At 33.3% G+C, this 17,500-nt stretch overlaps 1 protein-coding gene and 1 pseudogene across 1 annotated transcript in view; both read left to right on the forward strand.

Annotated features, from left to right (window-relative positions):
- The window catches only part of LOC145293760 (uncharacterized), a 631,027-nt gene that overhangs the window by 317,794 nt on the left and 295,733 nt on the right, over nt 1–17,500 (forward strand). The gene's annotated exons all lie outside the window — the stretch shown is intronic.
- LOC145294342 (U2 spliceosomal RNA) lies at nt 14,672–14,837 on the forward strand (annotated as a pseudogene).

Genomic DNA, 17,500 nt, shown 5'->3' on the forward strand with positions numbered 1-17,500 from the left:
AACAAGATTTCGCAAATTCTTGATGAGCGATAACCAGACTACAGAAAGTCGAAAAGAGCAGAGGTTGTAATTGTCTGTATTTTTGAGATGAGGTGTTTCCATTGATTGAGATTGTCGGACTGACTTCCTCATCTTTATTATTACGGGGGTAGTGACATATGGTCGAGTGCTCCTAGACGTTGTATCAAAGTTTACAGTTACCCAAAGGTGCTGAGTTCAATCCTGAACGAAGGCAGTGAAAAGTAACATTCAAAAACAGAGAATCAGCAATTATGTCCCAGAGCCTAGCTGGAGTCCGAACACGGTACTTCCGTAATAATAATAAAGGGTTGGGTTCGAGACTCCTAACAAACGGTTCTCCAGTTCGATACAAAACACCTGATGAAGGCCGGAGGGCAAAACGGCCGAAACGTTGTGACTATAAAAACCAAGATGATGAAGTCAGTCCGGCAATCTCAATCAGAGCAGAGGTTGTCGTAGTTAGACTTCAACACATATTACAAATAGCGTTGGGATGAGTAATCAGAATCGGAATCGGGAATCGGAAAAATCGGAATATTTGAGGGTATCGGAATCGATATCGGAATCGATATCGGAATCGGTATCGGAATCGGAAAAATTTGTACCGATTTTCCAATACCAAAACCGATTCTTTTAATTGTCTTTTTTATTTGATTTTGTTTAAATCAAAATCTTCCATCGCTGGTAATAATGATAAAATAAATATTTATTGATTTTTAAACCACCAGTGAAGCTAAAATCGATAGGTCCCCCCCCCCACAAATATATTTTTTACGTTTAGGAAAATATTTGCGCATTTAACATGTATGTTTTTTTTTACGGTAATCGAAGAAAAAATACAACTTTATAGTTAAATATTTAGGAATTTATAAATAATCGGAATCGGTAATTGTGTCGGAATCGGGGAAAATATTGGAATCGTCCCATCACTAATTACAAATATTTGTTGGAAAGTGAAGAGACTTCAATGTGTACAGCATGTACACAAACTTATACCGTCAAACATATATTAATAGACTGTTAAGATCTGCAACAAAGCCAAAGGAAATCCTAGTACGGACCTCTTTAATGGAAGAACTCCAACTGGAAATGCCACTAAATAATTGGTTGTTTGGTTGTTTTTGTTTTACGGCATATCAAACTTTTTCGAGTTATAATGCCGAATCCAAAGATTTTGAAGAAAACATTTTTTAATAGAATATATTTGTTGTTTTCGAGTCGGTTTCTATTCAACCCATAGTCGGAACTCTAACAGGTACTACCACTCTGGGTCAGAGTGGACCTGGGAGCAATGGTAATTAAAGGGTGGCTCCACACTCCCCAAAGCCCACAAGCTGGGGCCTCACCACTGGATATAGTTTAAGGTCATATCCAGCACCCCCATTGAGGGACTTTTACCCTCTGCAGGGGGGGGGCAGTCGGTGTATTCTAATGCCCCACCGACAGGGCTAGCCACTAAATAAGTTGTACTCTTCAAAGCCGATTAATTTTACAGTTTTTATTTTAATGTTTTTATTTTGCAAAATTAATATAATACTAGCAGGACATGTGGAAATTCCACAGTGGCATCTCATATAATACATTGCTGCTGTGTATTCTGTGGACGTTCAGCGATATTAGTGTACCTATTTACAATGCAGAGTTAGACACCAGGGTCGTTTTTTGTTAAAACTATAAAAGTATTTATCTAAGTAATCTGGTTAATGTAGTGTCAGAATGTATCTGGTTATTACGGTCTATCTCCAATATCCTCATAGGAGTCTGTGACAGATTTCCATTGTATGGACGCCCGGTGCAAATGGTAACCCAACGATATCATTATACCATCTTTAGACAGAACAGATACTACTCTTGGATTCTAGCCAGAAGACCAAGAACGCATATTTTAGTTTCACGTGTGACCGAAAAGCAACATCATTTATTATTACTTTCTTTTTTATTACATTGCATTTTTTTTGGATTGTCGGACTGACTTCCTCATCTTGGTTGTTATAGTCACAACGTTTTGGCCGCTTCGTCCTCCGGCCTTCATCAGGCGTTTTCTATCGAACTGGAGAACCGTTTGTTAGGAGTCTCGAACCCAACCCTTTATTATTATTGCGGGGGTACCGTGTTCGGACTCCAGCTAGGCTCTGAGACATAGTTGCTGATTCTCTGTTTTGAATGTTACTTTTCACTGCCTTCGTTCAGGATTGAACTCAGCACCTTTGGGTAACTGTAAACTTTGATACAACGTCTAGGGCCACTCGGCCATATGTCACTAGGACAATTCTTAGTTGGTTTTTGTTAATGTTAAACCTATGTTGTTATTCAAGGTTTTCTCTCTCTATTAAAGGTGTCCAAATTGCATTCAGCTCTACGCTTGGTCAGCTCAGTAGGTTATTATGTCCGAGCATGTGAGCTGTGACTATAACAACCAAGATGAGGAAGTCAACAACCAAGATGAAGAGCATGTGACTATAACAACCAAGATGAGGAAGTCAGTCCGACAATCTCAATAAATGAAAACACCTCATCTCAAAAATACAGACAATTACTATTACATTGCATCTTCGGTGATCGGGAGATCCTATTTATTAAAAGGGAAGATAAAGGATGATAACATAGTACAAAAATTAAATTAGCATTTCTATATATTTATTTAATGTTCGTAGTATGTTATTATCTTCTATCCTCCTTCTTAATAAATAGGATCTCCCGATCAAAAATTTATAATCTGGAAACCGTGACACATGTACGTACGTTAAAGGTACTACAATATTAATATATAGACTAGCAGGACCTGTGGAAATTCCACAGAGGACCCATTCATATGTAATATATTGATGTTGGTATTCTGTAGATGTTCAGTTTAAATGGATACGCTCTGATATTATTGTAGCTTTTTTGTTAAAACTGCAAAAGTATTCATCTAAGCTAGCACGAACCCCTGGCAAAGCCCGGTCGTAAAGTATGTTTAAATATGATATTTTAATTCGTGCAGATTTCATATATATATTATTATAGACTTAATGTTCTATCGATTTTTATATATAATAAAGTTGCAATTTCAAAAATAAAAAAAAAATATATCCATATGACTTGGGTGCATTAACTTAAATCGAAACCGAAATAATAACTTATGAAGTATATATAACTTGAGTTGCTTCAGCTATAATCGAAACCGAAACCAAAACTTATGAAGAATTTTTGGCGAAATTATTTATGAAAAGAAATGGAAGTATATAACTATTAAACGACCCGAATGTAAACGTGAAACAGAAAATAGCACACACGCTATCGTATTAGTAAATTAATAAAATAATTATCCTGCCTTAGGATTCCATTGAATAACATTATTTGACATAAAATCACTCATACATGGTTGATATGCCAAAAAAAAAAAAAAAAAACATCTATTATGAGACTAAATTATAATTTCTCATAGAATAAATTCATTATTAATTGCACCAACCTCTTTCTCACAGAAGAGATGTTGCGAGTTTGTCTCTGCTTTATCGTTATTTTCATGGCAAGTGCTCGACTGAGTTTCAATCCATAGGCCCCCCCTCGCCAAACTTTCATAAGAAACACTCGTCTAGCTGAAAACACTATCAATAATTCCCCACACTCTTTATCTGTGCCTAAACCTAAACGTAGATTTCATGAACAAAGCTTCTTTCTTAGAACTGCACGCCTGTGGAACTGTCTTCCGTTTTCCTGCTTTCCGGCTGACTACAATATGGTTGTCTTCAAGTCCAACGTAAACAAGTTCCTGATGAGCCGTTCCACTTAAGTTAACGAATTTACCGAATTTCCATTACTAACGATAACTATATCGTCCAATTGACTACTGTACACTCTTTAACCCTTATCCTCGAGTGGCCTATCGGCCTTGATAAAGTGGTGATGCTCATATAAAAATTATGATGTCTTTGTCATTTATTAGAACTTTCATTATTTAAAAAAGAATTGAAAATAGGTACTATTTCTCTCTCTCTCTCTCTCTCTCTCTCTCTCTCTCTCTCTCTATCAGATAGGAGATGACTGTACATGACGTGTACCACCTGAGAGAGACTTAGTTGTTCACGAGTTTTGTTAATCATCATAAAATAGATTTGGGGATGCTATCTGCAAGTGTGTCGCTCATCTGAAAATCAGCTGTTTATTCCTTAACTCAACGTAGTAAAATATCGACTTCTTTTAAAATATTCGGATCACCCTAGTCTAACGCAAAGTCACCATTCATTGTTTGAACTCAGAATACAAACATACTTTTTTTAAGGCATGCAAGTTGTTTTTTTTAATATAATAATTCTCTATCAGATCTTTCAAAATTACTTATGGGATGTTTTGCATTGTATAAAATAGAACAGGCGACGTTTGATATAATTTGAAAATATAGTTTCCTTATCTTATTGCAATGATAATAACAAAACTCGAAGAATATTGTCCCAAAAGTTGATTCGAAATAGATTTGCCTGTTTTATTGGCCCCTGAAGTACGGAAATAAAATCATATTATTTGAACTGAAGCAATATGTTAATTAATAACGTCTACTTGAGAAAGCCAAATTTAATTTTTAATTACTTTTTGAATACGGAAATCAGCTTTGGAAATGTCGGACCATCTATGCAATTTACAGATCTAAAAATTACAGAAATATTGTTTTATGGTTAAACATATATATATATATATATATATATATATATATATATATATATATATATATATATATATATATATATTAGCTGTATATATATATATATATATATATTAGCTGTATATATATATATATATATATATATTAGCTGTATATATATATATATATATTAGCTGTATATATATATATATATATATATATATATTAGCTATATATATATTAGCTGTATGTATATATATATATTAGCTGTATGTATATATATATATATTAGCTATATATATATATATATATATATATATATATATATATATTAGCTGTATATGTATGTGTATATATATATATAAATATTAGCTGTATATATATATATTACCTGTATGTATATATATATATATATATATTAGCTGTATATATATATATATATATATATATATATATATATATATATATATATATATATTAGCTGTATATATATATATATATATATATATATATATATATATATATTAGCTGTATGCATATATATATATATATATATTAGCTGTATATATATATTAGCTGTATGCATATATATATATATATATTAGCTGTATATATATATTAGCTGTATGCATATATATATATATATATATTAGCTGTATATATATATTAGCTGTATGCATATATATATATATATATATATTAGCTGTATATATATATTAGCTGTATGCATATATATATATATATATTAGCTGTATATATATATTAGCTGTATGCATATATATATATATATATTAGCTGTATATATATATTAGCTGTATGCATATATATATATATATATATATTAGCTGTATGCATATATATATATATATATATTAGCTGTATATATATATTAGCTGTATGCATATATATATATATATATATTAGCTGTATGCATATATATATATATATATATATTAGCTGTATATATATATTAGCTGTATGCATATATATATATATATATATATTAGCTGTATATATATATTAGCTGTATGCATATATATATATATATATATATATTAGCTGTATATATATATTAGCTGTATGCATATATATATATATATATTAGCTGTATATATATATATTAGCTGTATGTACATATATATTAGCTGTATATATATATATATATATATATATATATATGTATATATATATATTAGTTGTATGCATATATGTATATGTACATATATATTAGCTGTATATATATATATATATATATATATATATATATTAGCTGTATGTATATATGTATATGTATATATGTATATGTATATATATATATATATATATATATATATATATATATATATATATATATATATATATATATATATAAGTGAAATAAAAATTACAATAACTTTACCAAGGTAATCAAAATGGTAAACTTAAAATATATTATAAATATTAAATAGTTAATATTTACAAGTAAAGTAATCTCAACCAGATGTAAAAGCTCAATAAAAAACCGAAAAGGAAATAGAGCTTATAATATGAACAAATGATTAATAAAAAATGTTAAAAGACATCTGGAAAAAGAGTTAAAAACATATTTAATTTTATAAAGGAAGCACAATTCATAATTTGACCCTATTTGGATTTTACCATTCTTGGATTTTTTACCCTTCACCGGACTATCCATTCATGTGAAATCTTTTTATCATTTTTCTTTTACCTCCTATTCCCCTTACCCCACCTTTTTTTTTTAACCAAGTAAGATCTGTGACTTACTTGTAGTTTCATTAAATACTTTTACATGCAAAATCCGATCCCGCATTTTGCTAATTCCTACCCTCTGATGAGAAGGAGAGTATTTATTCGAAACTCCGCGGATTAAGGACTATCCACTTATCTTGTTTTTCCTTTTTAAAATTAAATATATTTTTAACTCTTTTTCACGATGTCTTTTAACATGTTTTATTAATCATTTGTTCATATATATATATATATATATACCTGTGGAAATATAATTTATTTCCTTTTGATATATACCAAACCTTATTTAATAAGCTCAATGTAATTACAGAGCAATATAATGAATGAATGACAAAAGTCTATACTCCAAAGTTTAGTATGTTGACCATCTTAAAATTTATTCCTTTAATTCATTTGACATTTATAATTCTTGACAGTATCTGTTTCATAGCACAAAATCAATCACTTATTATGTCAATCAGTGAATCTATTTTGCCCTTAAGTCATCAGTAGAAATAGCAACAATAAATTCAAAAGGAGATAAAGTGTGTTTAAATTGGAAGAGAAGCTGTAAATACCTTATAATATGTTTACATTACGCCATTTTATTCCAATTTTCGGATTTAATCATGTCTACTATTTCTTCTGATGAGTTAAGGGCAAAATAGATTCACTGATGGATTATAATATGTTTACATTACGCCATTTTAAATTTAGAAATAAAGTACCTAAAACTCATCTATTCGTACTAAAAAAAATTCTATTAATTTTGGTATATTTTGCTAGAAATGTTCTATTTATTAATTATTAAGTTTATTATTTATAAATTAATATATCCATATTTGCCTAAAAAACATCAATAGTTATAATCTATTACACATTTGCATATATTAGTAATCTGAATTTAAAACTATACGTGACTAAGCTCTCTTAACTGTTATAATCAAATGTATTACTACAAAAATTATAATTCTTAGTATTACTTAATTCTAAACCTATAATTTTTTTAGTTGAAATTTATAAGTTCGCTACATAAGCCAATACCATAATTGTTTACCTTAAGCGAAGTACACCTTTGTAGGGTGTAACCATTTTCATATGTTGTAGTATATCTTTCGTTTTGGTCTCTTGGTATTACTGGGTTCCAGGACAAGAATTTATCTAGTCTGGTGGAGTATCCAGCTTCGTGCTGTTACTTGAGGTAACATCACTTAGAGACGGTTGCATCATTCCTCGTAAAAGCTAATATGGTTTAGTCATAGAAAGAAGATCTTATTAGGGCTGTGAATACTCTGTGATTTTGAATATTTGGTTACTTCTGGAGAAAAGTATCCTCATGCCAGGTTGTTCTGACAAACCCCTTTACAGAGAGAAACTTAGACACTCGAGGATAGTGTCTAGTAGGCATTCAAGTTCTCTCCAGCGGGCTTTCTATATGGTCGTACTTGTGATTGTTCAAAGAAAGCTGCTTTGCAAGGGGAAGAATTAAGATGAGCCAAAAGTGCAAACGGAAAGCAAGAAAGCTAAAACTGGGCCAAGAATAATGTCATCAGGGAAGGGAGAAGATAATAAGTAGATCAATTCAGGACTATAGATCGAATTGTTAACACAAATGAAGATGGTCTCTTAAACGAGTATAGATAAAAGTCTACTATTCAATCCACAGACTGACAACCCGAGTGTCCCGAGTTCGAATCCAGTTCGTTCCACAGAAATCACTTTCACTTAGGATGTTGACAACTTTCACGTAGTCCCTCCTGTAAGTACCCGATGTCATTCTAGAATGAATTTTGGCTAGAAAAATATCGGGGAAACCAATGCCAACAATAGAATCTTCTGGTTCATACGATATGATGATGATATGATTATGGTGATGATGATGTGATATGATGGGGATTATGATGTGATATGATGGTGATGATGATGACTATGATGATGTGATGATGATGATATGATTATGATGATGTGATGATGACGTGATGATGATGATGTGATATGATGATGACAACAATGATTATGGTGATGATGATGATATGATTATGGTGATGCTGATGATGTGATATGATCGTGATAATGATATGATTATGGTGAGGATGATATATGATAATGATGTGATATGATGATGATGATGATGTAAGACCCAAATAAAGGATCAACAGATTATTTTCTTCCTTTTCATTGCAAGAGAATATGACACAAGATTGGAAAGTGGGATTTGGTGCAGTGCATTCTAGCTCTGTAAAAATGCCTGGGCAGCCCCATCGGCATTCCCTGGTCGAGACACAATAAACTAACTACCCCTAAACTGGGAAGACAAGGACCGGCAGGTTAGATGTCCAAGGATCCCAGGACTAACCAGAACCCTATCTCAGTACTACACATGAAAAGTCAGAATGATCGACCTCTATCGAACTGATTATCAAGAAGGAGTCCTCGACATGGTAAGAATGGCGCGTCGGGCTTTCACAATAAGACTGTGCAAGAAAATTGTTTAATGATGAATTCCCTCTGTAGTTAGTTATTGATTTTGGAAACAATCAGAAAACTTGTTTCAAGCGATATTGATATTTCAGCTTCTATAGCAGTGAAACATTTCAACGTTTCCAGAACTTCCTAAACAATTGAATAGCGGCCATCACCAGATATGCATATGTGAGTTCGATCGACCAATGGCCATACTTCTTAAATAATACTAATGGAAGCTTCCGTTCAGTCTCAGAAGACAATGGATACCCCTGTAAGGGTAGCTGCACATGTAATTATGAGGCAAGGGTTGCGCAATCCCTAACCACACTTCTCCTGAATCGGCACCGCTTGAGTCCAGTGGCAAGTGAAGTACAGGACGACTGGAAACAAATGCCGAGATAAGCGGAGAGCACATACAGCACATAGAATTCCCAAATGGTCACCCATTTTAGTACAATTAATAATATTAATATGTTTAAGAAAATATAAATGTCCTAATTAATAGCTTTATTTTACCAATATGCCAGAAAGCGAAAAAGTCCAAGAAGTGCAATTATCCAAGATATACAGCATAGCAGGTCACTAATATTCCACTGGTGTTTGTAGGGTGAGGGCTATAGAATAAGACCAAAATAAATTAATACAATTATTTGTTTACAAAGAGGAGTCTACTGGGGAGAACTCTGTATCGTAGGAATAGAATGTATCCTTGATTCCCTAGTGCCGACACTGCTTCCTGTGTTAGATTGGGGTTGGAGTTGGTGCTCAGAAGATCAGTCTGAAATGAAAAGATAAAGATAAAGGAAAATGTCTGATTTAAACACAACAGATTGCTGAACAGGAAACAATTATATCGGACAGTTTGAGATAGAACGGAATTTATTGCCGTTTCATCGACTTGGCGGTTTTGTTTGTTGTAAAAATGAACTCTGACTCTTTTTTTCCCCCCTTTTTGAAAAGCGTGAAAATGAATTTCTAATACAAAAGTCGTTTGAACAATACACGTGTATGTAAGTACATACTTATGTCTTTTTATACGCCCATGACTCTTTATAACGGCTCCGTCTGTCTGTCATGCTTTAGTTGGAAATAACATTTCCACTGCTAAATATGTAGTTTTAATGAAATTAGTGAGTTGGGGTGGGAGTGAAAGTAATCTATGTCAATGCAACTCTAAAAGAGGCTCTGTCCATAAGTTAAATTTTAAAATACCATTTTGTCATTCTGTTACTTGATCTATCAGGCTTAAGTTTGAAATACCATTTTGTCAATATGTCTATTGGTCTGTCATGCTTAAGTTTAAAATACCATGTTGGCAATATGTCCATTGGCCTGTTTTGCTTAAGTTTAAAATACTATTTTGTCAATATGTCCATAAATCCGTAATGCTTAAGTTTGCAATATCATTTCGTCAACATGTCTTATGTTTGAAATACAATTTTGTTGCCATGCTTATGTTTGAAATACAATTTTGTTGCTATTAATATTGATTTGATATGCTTAAGTTTGGAAAAATTTTTCGTAAATATGTCCATTGGTTTGTCATGCTTAAGTTTGAAATACAATGATGTCAATATGGCCATTGGCCTGTATTGCTTAAGTTTGAAATACCATTTTTTAAATATGTCCGTAGGGCTGTCATGCTTATGTTTAAAATAAAATTATACCAGTATGTCCATTAGTCTATCATGCTTAAGTTTGAAATATAATTTTGTCAATATGGTCGTCTGTTGTGCTTAAGTTTGAAATACCATTACGCCAATATGTACATTAGTCTGTCATACTTAAGTTTGAAATATTACTTTGTTCATATGTTCATTGGTCAGCCATGCTTATGTTTAAAATATAATTTTGTCAATATGTCCATTGGTCAATCATACTTAAGCTTGAAATATAATTTTGTCAACATGTCCATTGGCGTGTTATGCTTAAGTTTTGAATACCATTTTGTCAATATGTCCATTGGTCAGTCATGCTTAATTTTAAAATATAATTTTGTCAATATGTTCATTTGTCTGCCACGCTTAAGTCTGAAATACCATTATGTCAATATTTCTATTAGTCTGTCATGATTAAGTTTTAAATACCATGTTGTCGATATGTCCATTGGTTAGTCATGCTTAAGTTTGAAATACTATTTTCTCAATATGTCCATTGGTCTGTCATGAATAAATTGGAAATATTTGAAATACCATTTTATCTATATGTCTATTAGTAGGTTTGGTGCTATTAGATCAGGCTATCTGAAGATGTTGGCTTCCTGAGACGAAATGCCTAACATTGATGCTTTTTGTTTTTCTACTTCCTTTTGCAAAACTTAATTATGTTCTGCAAAACCAAAACAAACAACCCACCATTTCCCCCTTTTCCTTCTATCTCATTTGTGGCTTTCTCTTTCTATCTCTGCCCCCCCACACACACACTTTCTGACTTGTTTCGTAACTTAAAATGCAACAAACATAATTGCTGTAACTCTTTTCTCACTGTTATTGCAAAACTCATTCATGTTCTGCAGGGCAGGAAACAAAACCGATAAAATCCACTATAACCCTAACCAAACCAAATACTATAACGCTTTTTCCTCTCCCATTGCAAAACTTTATGTTCTGCCAAACCAAAAACAAAAATGTTCTGCTGAGCAGGGGACAAAAACAATAAAATCCACTATAAAACAACCAAAACCAAACCAAACAAACAAAATAGTGATTGAAGATACAAAGAACTTGAAGAATAAAACCTTCTACAAAATAACTGAAGACAACATGAATACTATTTCCAAAATAACTGGATTCGGCATCTAAAAAAACAAAAACAGAAAAGGGTTGATATGCCGTAAAACAAAACAATCAAACCAAACCAACCATTAGTCTGTGATGCTCAAGTTTGACATACCATTTTGTCAATATGTTCATTGGTCTATCATGCTTAAGTTGTAAATACTATTTTGTCAATATGGCTATTGGTCTATTATGCTTAAGTTTTAAATACCATTTTGTCAATATATCCATTGACCTGTCATGCTTATGTTTGAAATATAATTTTACGAATTCAATAAGTTCGCCGTTAACTACACCACGGACTGCATTTGATTCTTGGCCGGCATCTTGGTTACTGGTCTGAACTACACCGCCATCTTTGTTCAACACAATGTCTCAAAACTTAACAGATTTTGTTTGTTTTTCCTTTTAAAACTGATTTTTAATTCATAATTATTAATCGTTTTACTATATATATATATATATATATATATTATTTTTAAAATATAATTATCCATTGACACGTGTTTCGACGTCTACAACTCATCAGAGTGGCTGAATCTAGCGAGATTATTCCCAACTCGCATTTAGGTAGAAATGCACTTTCATAAATAATTGAATTCATTCAAGACGTATCGCAAAAAACAAAAACAAATAACATACATAGTCTAACGGCACTGATGAGTTGTGATACAACGAAACAGGACTGTATGCTGATGACTGCAAATATATTTTACAAAGCCCCCCCCCCCTTTTGGTTTGCACACTGTCGTAAATAATCTCACTCGCTACTTTATTTGGCTGAAAAATGCGAAGCTCGCAGTTTGTTTACAAACAAACGTTTGAGCACTGTACAAGTGTTTATTTAAATAGACATTCGGACAGATTAGTTGCAGGCATCGCTTCTGTGGTCGAGGGGTAGAACTGCCGACTGTCAACACAATGGTTCAAGGTTCGATCCTTGGCTTTGGAGAGGTGCTAGTCTAGCGGCACTGATGAGTTGTGATACAACGAAACAGGACTGTATATCGATGACTACAAATATATATATATATATGTGTGTGTGTATATATATATATATATATAATATTATTCTTTTAATAACTATAAACACTAGTATTTCATCCTCTTGGAAATCATGTATAGGGATTCACATAAGTGTTGGTCGAGGGATTCGGACACGACCACAAAGCCATCTGACTCCATTAGCAGGGAAAATACCCTTGGGCCGGCATGAACCGTGGCGAGGATTTATGTTGAAATTAATATTTATGAAGCATAAATGTCATTTAAGTAGTGATCAATTTTTTTAAACATTACGATCTATGAACGTAGACTACGTTCATAGATCGTCATGTTTAAAAAAATTGATAATTACTATATAGTGGGTTCAATATAATATAATAATAAACACGAAATCTGCATTAATCAAAATATCATATTTAAGCGTATTTTATGACCAGGCAATGTAGACCGACTTTTACATTTCAACATACAGTGCTCAATGATGAGAAAACAGTTTTGAAAGAGGCAGTCATGATTATTACTATATATATATATATATTAGCAGGCTGCCCAGCATTGCCCGGTCATAAAATACACTTAAATATGATATTTTGATTAATGCAGATTTCATATTTCTTATTATATTATATTGGACCCACTATATAGTAATGATTTAAAAAGTTTTTTAAAAATATGACTCGTACGCCACCACCGAGAATCAAAACTAAAATATTTAGCTTCTGATTTACTTTTTCTGCCTGAGCTATGAAGACATGCTGTAAGGTTAAAAATTAAAACATGAAATAATAGCTATTACGTTATGCATGCATATTCGTAATGTTTGACCTTCATTACATTTTTTTAATTTTCACACTTTTGCACCGATTTTCCCTACTAAAGCCTAAATATAAAGTTTTGCATGAGTCTGAACCCTATCTATTAAGTTTCATGTCTGTAGATAAAAACTGACAGGAATTTGGTAGACAAAAGTTTTTGAACAAATATATATATATATATATATATATATAGACACACATAGAAAGAGCTTTGTGTTTACTATAACATTTTTATGCAAATATTACGCAAATATAAATCATGTACAATATCTGCATGAATATAATTACACGTAATAGTTAACTAAAGATGATCATTCCATAAGAAAACTGAAAAAAAACTAATAGGGATTAATTAAAATGAATGTTCAAAATATTATGCAGATTAGCTAGATCTTTTGCTAGTGAATGCCATTCCACGACTCATATATCAGAAAGTTGTATTTTCTTTGTAAATAAATAGAAAAAGGGTTTTTAGTCGCGTGCAAGCAACTCTCTAAGTCACTCCGTCGGTCCATCGGTCCATCTGACTGTAACACTTTTGTGCTTGGCCTTTTTGGTTAAGATCAAAGGTCTGTTGTTAATAGATGCTGTTCTTAGCTTTTTAAGCTTATCTTAGCCTTTTGGACAAGATCAAAGTAAAGACCATATGTGGGGGCAACCCCACATATAAGACCTTGGTTAATGTAGGGGCAACCCTTCATACAAATTGTCACTATCCAGCTCCCCTACTCCCTGGGGAGTTGGTCCCCATTTCCCCTTCACTCCTCACATTAAAAATCGGCCTTGTGTCTAAATTGCTCGGTGGGGGAGCAAATAAATACCCTTTTCTTGACCTTTTGGCCAAGATTAAAGTGTAGTATCTGTTCCGGCAGATACTGCAAGCAAAGACATTACGGGGGGGGGGGCTATCCCACATATAAGACCATGTCAATTTAGGGGAAACCCTTCATACCAATTGTCATTATCCAGCTCCCCTATTCCCCGGGGAGTTGGTCCCCATTTCCCCTTCACTACTCACATTAAAAAGCTGCGTTGTGCCTAATTTGCTCCGTGGGGGAGCAAATAAATACCAACCCCACATATAAGACTTTGATCAATGTAGGGGAAACCTTTCATACCAATTGTCACTATCCAGCTCCCCTACTCCCTGGGGAGCTGGTCCCTATTTTCCCTTCACTCCTCACATTAAAAATCGGTCTTGTGCCTTATTTGCTCGGTGGGGGGGGGAGCAAATAAATACCCTTTTCTTGGCCTTTTGGCCAAGATCAAAGTGTAGTATCTGTTCCGGCAGATACTGCAAGCTATGACTAGCTATGACTAGCAAAGACCAGATGTGGGGGCAACCCCACATTCCTGACCTTTAACCAGCTCCCATTTCCCACCTATCGGGAGCTGGTTCCCTTTTCCCCTTCCCCCTCCCTTCACTCCTCACATTAAAAATCGGCCTTGTGCCTAATTTGCTCGGTGGGGGAGCAAATAAATACCATCTGTTCTTACTACATGCTGTACTTATTGTGATATAAAGTGGGGAATTAATTTTCTGTATTAATTTAATATAAAATGATCACCCACTTTACAACCAGTCAGTCTCAAAGCCATTCAAGTCATTCTCCAGATCATTCAAGTTGTTTTTGAAGGATTCCAGTTATTTTTTAAGCATTCAAGTCATTCTTAAGGTCATTCAATTCATCCTTAAGTTCATTAAAATCATTCTAAGTCATTTACTTTTTATTTATTTAAGTCATTTCAGCCCATTTTTCGGTCATTTTAGTGTATCTTTAAGAATTTCATGTCAATCCTACATTCACGCATTCATTCATTACACGAGAGCACACGACTAAAGGCTATCGGCCTTGTTAACATGAATATCAATACACACACACAAAAAAAAAAACAAATTTATAGGAGTTGGTTTCTGATGGGCGATTTTTTTTTTTTTGTCCGTTTTTGTGTATTGTGTAAGTCTATTTTTAGAAATATGTTTAAAAGGAAAGCAAAAACAACAACAAAAAAAGAAGCTTAAATCGATACAGACCCTCCTCCCTTTCAACACTTGTATTTTAAAGTACCACCGTTCAATATGTCTATTTATTATATCAAACATGAAGCCTTTACTCTCACAGACACTGACAACTCATCCCCCCTCTCCTCCTCCTTCTCCTCCCCCTAAAAAAAACTGATTTCTCCCAGACCTGCCAGATATTAATTATAAGTAGACAAAGATGACCGACATGATTACTCCCAGGGGAAGGAAGAGATGGATTTAGAGGGGAAGAAAGAGAAAGGAGTGGAAAGAGTAGGGAAAGGGATAAATGAGAGAGACAGAGGCTAAGGAGAGAGGGAATAGAAAAAGAAACAACAATAGCAAATAGAGGGGGGGAGGTAAACGAAAGACAAAGACTAAAGGGAAAGAAAAAGGTAGAGAGAGGCGATAGAAGGGAGGAATATATTAGCTATAATCTACCAGTTCAGGACTAGTATCTAAGTGTAGTTCCTGTTCTGTCAGTCAGAGGAAGCGGTGTGTGTGTTGGGGACGGGGTCGACTGAGGCAATTTCTATGGGGGGGGGAGTTAGATAATCTCCACCTTAAAAAATCGACCTTGTGTCTAACTTTGCACTCGTGGAGAAGAAAGTAAGTAGGGACAAGAAGATGAGCAAATTAAAAGGGAATACTGAGAGAGAGAGAGAAGGGGGAGGGGGAGGAGCACAAAGACAGTTTCTTAAAAGAGGGAAGAGATTTTTTTAACTTGAATTTACCAGCAAAAGTAAAAAAAAGTTGTCGAGAGGAATATTCTTTTAAGAAAGTTCCAGTGAGAGTAGCAGACATAATTGCCAAAGAAAAAAAAATGGACGAAACACTTATACACACACACACGCACACACGCACACACACACACCCACACCCACACACACACATCTCTTCTCTCTCTCTCTCTCTCTCTCTCTCTCTCTCTCTCTCTATATATATATATATATATATATATATATATATATATATATAAATAAAATGAACTCATTTTTTCCCGTCTGATTTTGACATTAATAGGATTAAAAATCCAGATATTTCATGCAAATATAATATGCCCAAACGGCAGAACAATATCTGAGGTGTGTTATAGGCTTATTATTTCTCAAATTCCTCGATAATCTTAGATTTCTATACTTTTTCTGCTGAGAAGTCACGGCCAAAATCGGTTACGATCAATGGAAGTGGTAAAATATTTTCTCTCTAATAAATTCCTCCTCCCCCTGCCACCACTTAACACCGTTTGGGGATCGTTCACAAGGAACAGTTGAGAAGAGAACACCAGTTTGGCTTCGTAGTTCTTTCATGTGAAGTTATTTAAAATCACTAAACTAAGCTGCAGTGCTCTGTGGCGTAGTGGTTAGCGTGCTGGACAATTCACATTATATTTTCACGTTCTCGCCGACCTACCGTAGTCGTTTTTTTTTTTTTTTTTTTCCTAAACAACTGGAATGGACTTTTCTTGGTGGCCGAACTGTTAACGTTGCAGATGTTTTTTTTTGTTTTTTTTCACACTTTATTTTCCTACTTTTACTCATGACTCCGGGTTTGATCCTTCCTACTTACCTACCATAACATTTTTTAAAACTCTACCCCCGCTAGTATATATATATATATTTGTGGTAGAAGATTTAATTATACCAATAATACACATAATAACCTCTGAGTCGGCATTGCTTGGTTCCTGTGGCAGCAAGTGTAAGATGACTGGAAATAGTGCCGAGAAAAGTGGAGGACATATAGGATCTGTTTTTTTTTTCAAATGGCCACCCATTTAGTAATTGCCAGGGTCTGTTTCGCTTAACTTCGGTGATCTAACGATAATATATATATATATATATATATATATATATATATATATATATATATATATATAATATATATATATATATGTACACACACACACACACACACACACACCGGTTGTATCGATTAGTTTCATAGATGTAAATCCAATGAAACACGCATTATTATTATAGTGCTCAATGCAGGACAGAGCTGGTGTCTGTGTATAGATATATTCTAGTTTATATGATTAAAT

The sequence above is a fragment of the Euprymna scolopes genome, chromosome 15 (assembly GCF_053919585.1).
Source record: "Euprymna scolopes isolate OS-2025 chromosome 15, ASM5391958v1, whole genome shotgun sequence".
Taxonomy (NCBI): Eukaryota; Metazoa; Mollusca; class Cephalopoda; order Sepiida; family Sepiolidae; genus Euprymna; species Euprymna scolopes.